Raw genomic sequence first — 9189 nt, forward strand, 5'->3', positions numbered from 1 at the left:
TATCCATTGAACTAACATTGTTCCAGTAGAAAGACAGAAGGAAACAAGAGTGACCTTTAAGTCTCAGATTTGCATGCATTTGTTCCAAACATAATGTTGTAGCTTAACTATATTGGAAAAGGCACAGGTAAAATGAAGAACTGTGTATGTTAACCTGCGTGCCTTTTCTAATAGTGAGCCAACGTTTTATTTCAGGACCACGGACAGCTACTGCTAGCTAGTGCGGTAGAAATGCAAGGCATGCCGTGGCTAGTTCAGAGACTGGAGAGCGTCACAAACAACAAATAGGAAGACCACAAGATGATTTTTGCCTACTGTAAACATTGCAATTTCAAATCACGATAGAATCTGTGATTTTCAACCATCTGACCTACTACTATAACTACTTTTATACTACTACGCATAAAATTCAAGATGGCATAGCAGTGCGGTTGTGTATTAGTCCCGTGTAGCTCAGTTGGTAGAGCATGGCGCTTGCAACGCTAGGGTTGTGGGTTCGATTCCCATGGGGGACCAGTATGGAAAAATGTATGCACTCACTAACTGTAAGTTGCTCTGGATAAGTGTCTGCTAAAATGTATATGTTGTGTCCTCGTGTCATTAGCCTATTTTTTCGTATATATTTCTCTATCTCACTTTCCATCCTTAACTAAAAATACTTTCCTGCAACCCGCCTCACCCAATGTGGAACGGATTCTGTTATTTCTTCATACCTTTTTATCAAGAACCAACGGCTGAAACTAGCCAGCTAGCCAGCTAACTAGCTACTTGCTATTAGCTATTGCTATTAGCCACCGTTAGCGGTCTTCACCAATGTCTGTGGCCTGCACTACCTACCAGCCAGCTCTAGTTTGGACAATTATCGGCCAGTCTGCACAGCGTGCTATCGACCCAGAGCATTTTGGATTTTCTGCCGGAATCACTGAATCACTGGACCTTAACGCCGGATCATCACAACTAGCTAGCTGCAACCGAATGGATGTTGTTGTTGGCTAATCACCACTAATCACCACTTGTCCCAAAGCTAGCACCAGTTAGCCTTGAGCTAGCCTCGAGCCAGGCCCATCTCCCGGCTATTCACCTCTCTGTCAACCGGACAGGACCTCCTAGTGTCGACACGGAGCCCCGCCGATCCATCAAGACTGTTCTGCCGACGTAATCGTCTGATGTGGTTTCAACAGGCTTCCCGTTGCGACGACCACGAAGATCCATCTGCTAGCACCGGCCCGCTAGCACGCGCAATCAACAGCCGTGCCTCCTGCTCGCCTGTGCTGTAGCAGCCTACGAACAGCTCCCGGACTTACCTATTGCTGTTCACTGGACCTTATGATCACTCAGCTACACATCTGATGCCCGCTGGACTGTTCCTTTACACGTACCCCTTCCTGTTTATCTGTTTAGCCAGCCCATACTTTCGTTGCCATTACCAGTTGTTGTCTTAGCCTTCTCGAATAAACATCTGTGATTGTGTTATGCCTCTCTCCCATGTCAATATGCCCAGCCTATTGTTGTTTGGGTTAGTTGTTATTGTACTATTTCACTGTAAAGCCCCCAGTCCCGCTGAACCTGCTTCAGATAGCTTCTTTTTCCCACCCCCCATACACGCGGAGAACGGCTCAATCGGTACCTCCAGTGATGCTATCTCTTTCATCGTTACGCAATGCTTAGGTGTACCTCCACTGAACTCATATCCTTCCATATCCTTGTCTGTACATAATGCCCTGAATCTATTCTAGAACGACCGGAAATCTGACCCGTTTATTCTCTGTACCCAACGCACTAGAAGAACAGTTCTTAAAGCCTTTAGCCGTATCTATATTCTATTCCTCCTCTGTTCCTCTGGTGATGTAGAGGTTAACCCAGGCCCTGTATCCCCCAGTATCACTCCTACTCCCCAGGCGCTATCATTTGTTGACTTCTGTAACCGTAAATGCCTTGGTTTCGTGCATGTTAACATCAGAAGCCTCCTCCCCAAGTTTGAGTTATTCACTGTGTTAGCACACTCTGCCAACCCTGATGTTCTAGCAGTTTCTGAATCCTGGCTTAGGAAGGCCACCAAAAATTCAGAAATGTCCATCCCGAACTACAACATTTTCCGTCTAGATAGAACTGCCAAAGGGGGCGAAGTTGCAATCTACTGTAGAGATAGCCTGCAGAGCTCTATCATACTATCCAGGTCTGTGCCCAAACAGTTTGAGCTTCTACTTCTAAAAATCCACCTTTCCAGAAATAAGTCTCTCGCGGTTGCCGCTTGCTACAGACCCCCCTCAGCCCCCAGTTGTGCACTGGACACCATATGTAAATTGCTTGCCCCCCATCTATCCTCAGAGTTCGTACTGCTTGGCGACCTAAACTGGGATATGCTTAACACCCCGGCCGTCCTACAATCTAAACTAGATGCCCTCAATCTCACACAAATTATCAAGGAACCTACCAGGTACAACCCTAAATCCGTAAACATGGGCACCCTCATAGATATCATCCTGACTAATTGACCCTCTAAATACACCTCCGCTGTCTTCAACCAGGATCTCAGCGATCACTGCCTCATTGCCTGCGTCCGTAATGGGTCCGCGGTCAAACGACCACCCCTCATCCCTGTCAAACGCTCCCTAAAACACTTCAGCGAGCAGGCCTTTTTAATTGACCTGGCCCGGGTATCCTGGATGGATATTGACCTCATTCCGTCAGTAGAGGATGCCTGGATGGTCTTCAAAAGTGCTTTCCTCTCCATTTTAAATTAGCATGCCACATTCAAAAAATGCAGAACTAAGAACAGAAATAGCCCCTGGTTCACCCCAGACTTGACTGCCCTTCACCAGGACAAAAACATCCTGTGGCATACTGCATTAGCATCGAACAGCCCCCGCAATATGCAACTTTTCAGGGTCAGGAACCAATATACACAATAAGTTAGGAAAAAAATAACTAGCTTTTTTAAAAAGAAATGTGTATCCTGTAGTACTAACTCCAAAAGGTTTTGGGACACTGTAAAGTCCATGGAGAATAAAAGCACCTCCTCCCAGCTACCCACTGCACTGAGGCTAGGACATTGTCACGACCGATAAATCTACGATAATCAAGAATTTCAATAAGCATTTTGCTACGGCTGGCCATGCTTTCCACCTGGCTACCCCTACCCCGGCCACCGGCTCTGCACCCTCCGCTGCAACTTACCCACTCCTTCACTCATGCCGCTAAACATGCCCTCGTAAAACGGACTATCCTACCGATCCTTGACTTCGGCGATGTCATTTACAAAATAGCTTCCATCACTCAACTCAGCAAATTGGATGTAGTCTATCACAGTGCCATCCGTTTTGTCACCAAAGCCCCATATACTACCCACCATTGTGACCAGTACGCTCTCGTTGGCTGGCCCTCACTACATATTCGTCGCCAAACCCACTGGCTCCAGGTCATCTATAAATCACTTCTAGGCAAATCCCTGCCTTATCTTAGCTCATTGGTCACCATAGCAACACCCACCCGTAGTATGCGCTCCAGCAGGTATATCTCACTGGTCATCCCCAAAGCAAACACCTCCTTTGGCCGCCATTCCTTCCAGTTCTCTGCTGCAAATGACTGGAACGAACAACAAAAATCTCTGAAGCTGGAGACACTTATCTCCCTCATTAACTTTAAGCATCAGTTGTCAGAGCAGCTTACCGATCACTGCACCTGTACACAACCCATCTGTAATTAGCCCACCCAACTACCTCATCCCCATATTGTTATTTACATTGTTATTTAATTTGCTCATTTGCACCCCAGTATCTCTATTTGCACATCATCTTCTGCACATCTATCACTCCAGTGTTAATACTAAATTGTAATTATTTGCACTATGGCCTATTTATTGCCCTACCTCCATAACTTACTACATTTGCACACACTGTATATATAGATTTTCTATTTTCTATTGTGTTGACTGTACATTTTTGTTTATTCCATATGTAACTCTGTGTTGTTGTTTTTATCGCACTGCTTTGCTTTATCTTGGCCAGGTTGCAGTTGTAAATGAGAACTTGGTGAAATAAAAAAATTCATATAGCCTGATTTATGTTTGTTCATTATTATATCAAATTATTACTTCTGTATGGGGTGCTTTGGCTGAAAGACCAACACGTTTGATCTGGAGCCCATTGACTACGTAACTTGCAACAGTCTATACAGTTTAATCTTATTGTATCTACTCCATAAGATAATTAGCTATATGCATTGTGTTATAGAATAGGCATAGGCTAAATGTCAAGAATGGACAGAGAGTGAAATCAACATATATATTTAATAACATAGAAAAGTGAATTTATCACAATACTTTTGGTCCCCTAAAATGGGGGGAATATGCACAAAAAGTGCTGTAATTTCTAAACAGTTCACCAGATATGGATGAAAATATCCTCAAATTAAAGATGACTGGCTGCACTTTAACCTCATAGTCATTGTATCATTTCAAATTTGAAGTGCTGAAGTAGAGCCAAAACAACAACTAATGTGTCACTGTTGCAATACTTTTGTAGCTCACTGTATCTCAAGAAAGATCGAAATGCATATTCTCACGAAACTGATTGAGATAAAATGGTTGACATGCTGATGCTCCATGAACGTTTTATGATTTTTGGTTACACCTTATCTCACGTTGGTCGAGCACCTTCTCCTCTCAAATATATAATTTCAACTACATAAAGTGCTTGCAAAAGTGTTCATACTCCTTGGATTTCTTCACATTTTATTGTGTTACAAAGTTGGATTGAAATTGATTTAATTTAGATTTATTTCTCAACAATCAACACAAAATGGTGTACTCTAATGTAAAAGTGGAAGAAAATTGTGATTTTTATAAAGATTAATAACAAAATTGAGAACTAAAATATAATAGTTGCAAAAGTATTCAGCCCATTTGTTTAGGCCTAAATTAGTTCACAAGTTAAATTTGGCTTAACATATCACATAATATGTTATATGGACTCAATAGGGGTTGACATGATTTTTGAACGACTACCCATATCTCTGTCCCCATACATACAACATCTGTAAGATCCCTCAGTCAAGTATTGAATTTCAAGCACAGATTTGACTACAAAGACATGGGAGCTTTTTGAAAGCCTCATAAAGAAGGGCACTGATTGGTAGATGGGTAACACTAATAAATCAGGCATTGCATATCTCTTTAAGCATGATCAAGTTAATAATTATGGTGTGGATTATGTATTAAACCACCCAGACACATCAAAGATACAGTTGTCCTTCTGAACTGAGCTGCAGGACATGAATGAAACTGCTCTGGGGTGTTACCATGAGGCAGTTGGTGATTTTAAAACAGTTACAGGCTATCATGGTAGAAAAACTGAGGATGGATCAAAATCATTGTAGTGACGCCACAATAATGACTTAAATGACAGTGAAAAGAATATTACAAATATACATTAAAAAAAATAAAAAAAAACATGCATCTTGTATGCAAAAAGGCACTAAAGTTAATACTAAAAATAAATAAATATGCAAAACCTTATGTTTGGGGCAAATCCAAAACAACACATCACTGAAAAACTGCCTCCTTATTTTCAAGCATGGTGGTGGCTGCATCATGGTATGGGTATGCTTGACATTGTTAAGAACGGTGGAGTTTTTCAGGATGAAAAGAAACGGGATAGAGCTAAGCACAGGCATAACCCTAGAAGAAAACCTGCTTCAGTCTGCTTTACACCAGACACTGGAGAGGAATTGACCTTTCAGCAGGACAATAACCTACAACACAATGACAAATCTACATTGGAGTTGCTTACTAAGAAGACAGTGAATGTTCCTGAGTTGCCAAGTTAAAGTTTGGACTTAAATCTGATTGGAAATCTATTGCAAGACTTTAAAATTGCTGTCTAGCCATGATCCCCAACATATTGACAGAGCTTGAAGAATTATGAAACGAATAATGGGCTGATATTGCACAATCCTGGTGTGTAAAGCTCTAAAAGACTTACCCAAGAAGACTCACAGCTGTAATCTCTGTCAAAGGCTTTCCAAGCGGTATGACTACTATTGCAAGTCACTGTAACGTTAGATCCAATACCAAGGTACAGCCAAAACCATATGTATATGGACAGTGAAGCTAAAATGTGAAATGTGGATCTATACTACAGAATTTAGTATTTTAAATAAAAGGTTTCATGTACTATAACTTGAATACACTTTAAGTGAATTTGTCCAAATACTTATGGCTTCTTCAAATTGGGGGGACTATATACATAAAGTGCTTTCATTTCTAAATTGTAAAAAGGTGACCTTCTGTACTATCGCCTCATATGAAACATTTGATCTCGAATCCAAAATGCTGGAGTTGTCACGCCCTGACTCTGAGGACTTGTATTTGTTGAGTCAGGGTGTGTATTTTCCGTGTTGTGTGTTGCTATGTTTGATTTCTATGTTTTAGATCTAGCATGTGCAGATCTATGTTGGCCGGGGTGGTTCCCAATAAGAGGCAGCTGTAGCTCGTTGTCTCTGATTGGGGACCATACTTAGGCAGCCTTTTGACACCTGTTAGTTGTGGGATCTTGTTCCGTATAGGTTTGTTGTGTGGAACCTTAAGACTTCACGTATCGTTTGTTTGTTGTTTTGTCGTGTTTGCACAGTTATAATAAACATGTACGCTTATCAAGCTGCGCCTTGGTTCGACCAATCTTTAAACGATCGTGACAGAAGATCCCACCAATCCTGGATCAAGCAGCGTGACGAGGAGAGAGGATGGACTTGGGAGGAGATGAGCGAGAGTCTGGCAAGAGGGATGGAGGCCATGATCACGGGGGAGAGACAATCCCCCAAAAAAATAGGGGGGGGGGCTCACGCCGTGGACGACGAGGCAGCAGGAGGCCGCGATAGAGCGGTTCAGCTGTTTAGCAGAGGAGGCCACCAAATTAGGGGGGTCATTGGTTCAGAGGGAGCAGAAGGAAAGTGTAGAGGCACGGCGAGAGGAGCTGGTTAGGCAGCAGAAGGAGCGGGGGTTAATGAAGGAACCCAGTCCCGCTCCTCGCACCAATCAAGTGGTGCGTGTCGCCAGTCCGGTCAGGCCCGTTCCTGATTCCCGCACTAAACCAGTGGTGGGTGTTCCCAGTACGGTTCGGCCCGTTCCTGCTCCTCGCATCAAGCCAGTGGTGCGCATCGCCAGCCCGGTCCGGCCTGTTCCTGTCCCTCGCACCAAGTCAGTGGTGCGCGTCGCCAGCCCGGCCCGGCCTGTTCCTGCCCCGCGCACCAAGACAGTGGTGCGCGTCGCCAGCCCGGTCCGACCTGTTCCTGTCCCTCGCACCAAGCCAGTGGTGCGCGTCGCCAGCCCGGCCCGGCCTGTTCCTGCTCCCCGCACCAGGACTGTGGTGCGCGTCGCCAGTCCGGTACGGCCCGTTCCTGCTCCCCGCACCAAGCCAGTGGTGCGCGTCGTCAGTCCAGTCCGGCCCGTTCCTGCTCCCCGCACCAAGCCAGGGGTGCGCGTCATCAGCCAGGTCCGGCCCGTTCCTGCTCCCCGCACCAAGCCTGTGGTGCGTGTGTCCAGTCCGGCACGGCCCATGCCTGTTCCACCGGTGCCTGGTCCGGCACCGGTCAGCTGCTCCACTCCGGAGCCAGAGCAGTCCGCTCCACCGGTGCCTGATCCAGCTCCGGTCAGCGGCTCCACTCCGGAGCCAGAGCAGTCCGCTCCACCGGTGCCTGATCCAGCTCCGGTCAGCGGCTCCACTCCGGAGCCAGAGCAGTTCGAGCCACCGTCGTCTGGTCCAGCTCCAGTCAGCGGTTCCAGTCCAGACCCAGACGTCAGCCCCTCTCCAGGTTTGCGGTCTCCCACACCAGGGTCCAGACAGGGCTTGGTACTTCGTGGGAGGAAGGATAGGGGAAGCAGCGCGCCGAGGTCCAGACCAGACCAGGGGCGCAACAGGGAGGTGGAGAGTAAGTGGTGGTCACACCCGGAGCCGGATCCGCCTCCGAGGCGGAATGCCCACCCGGCCCCTACCCTGTTATTTTTATGTGGCGCGGTCGGAGTCCGCACCTTTGGGGGGGGGGGGGGGGGGTACTGTCACGCCCTGACTCTGAGGACTTGTATTTGTTGAGTCAGGGTGTGTATTTTCCGTGTTGTGTGTTGCTATGTTTGGTTTCTATGTTTTAGATCTAGCATGTGCAGATCTATGTTGACCGGGGTGGTTCCCAATCAGAGGCAGCTGTAGCTCGTTGTCTCTGATTGGGGACCATACTTAGGCAGCCTTTTGACACCTGTTAGTTGTTGGATCTTGTTCCGTATAGGTTTGTTGTGTGGAACCTTAAGACTTCACGTATCGTTTGTTTGTTGTTTTGTCGTGTTCGCACAGTTATATTAAACATGTACGCTTATCACGCTGCGCCTTGGTTCGACCAATCTTTAAACGATCGTGACAGGAGTTTAGAGTCAAACTGTACATTTTAGCTTCGCTGTCCAAATACATATGGTGTTGGGTGTAAAGTATATCCTCAATTCATTCTAGGAGATTAGTTGAAGTAAACATACCATCCAGAGCATGGCTTCCACCTCACTTTCTGCTCCTGACCCTTTATTATGTAATATATAGAAATATAACTGTTGTGTTTAATTTAAAGCTGCACTATGCAGAAATCGCTCCGTCATGTCATGGTTGCTCATGTCAGCTGTTTGAAGCTGGTGTACAAAACCAAAGTAAAAGACTCAAAAACAAAACTTTAGAACGGGAAGCATAGAAATAACAAATAATGTAGAACAGATCTACTGCTTCTTAGACTTGCTTTCAAGTAGAATTAAATATCTTTAACTCAGACTTCTATGTGAATTTTGTCGGGCCACCCAAAAAGTTACATATTGCCACTTTAACTACAAGGTCTATGCACTGAAAGTTAACAATTGGTGTTGCACCAGGATTAGCCTGTAAATACAGTCAATTTCAATGTACTGCAGATTATTAACCTCCTTCGAAGTTCTATTGGCAAGAATTTCGTAAATAGGGAATATCGTTTGCCCCGGATGCACTGGACACTCTGAAACAATAAATACATTTATGTATTTAATCACCACCCATCAGAACATCATTAAAGTTAGCGTGCCAGTCATTTGCATTATTCATTGTACATCTATGCCTAGCCTACACTCTTAGAAATTGTTATTTGGCTGTCCCCATAGGAGAACCCTTTTGGTTCTATGTAGAACCC

This window comes from Coregonus lavaretus, assembly GCF_964263955.1.
Source record: "Coregonus lavaretus genome assembly, chromosome: 21".
Taxonomy (NCBI): Eukaryota; Metazoa; Chordata; class Actinopteri; order Salmoniformes; family Salmonidae; genus Coregonus; species Coregonus lavaretus.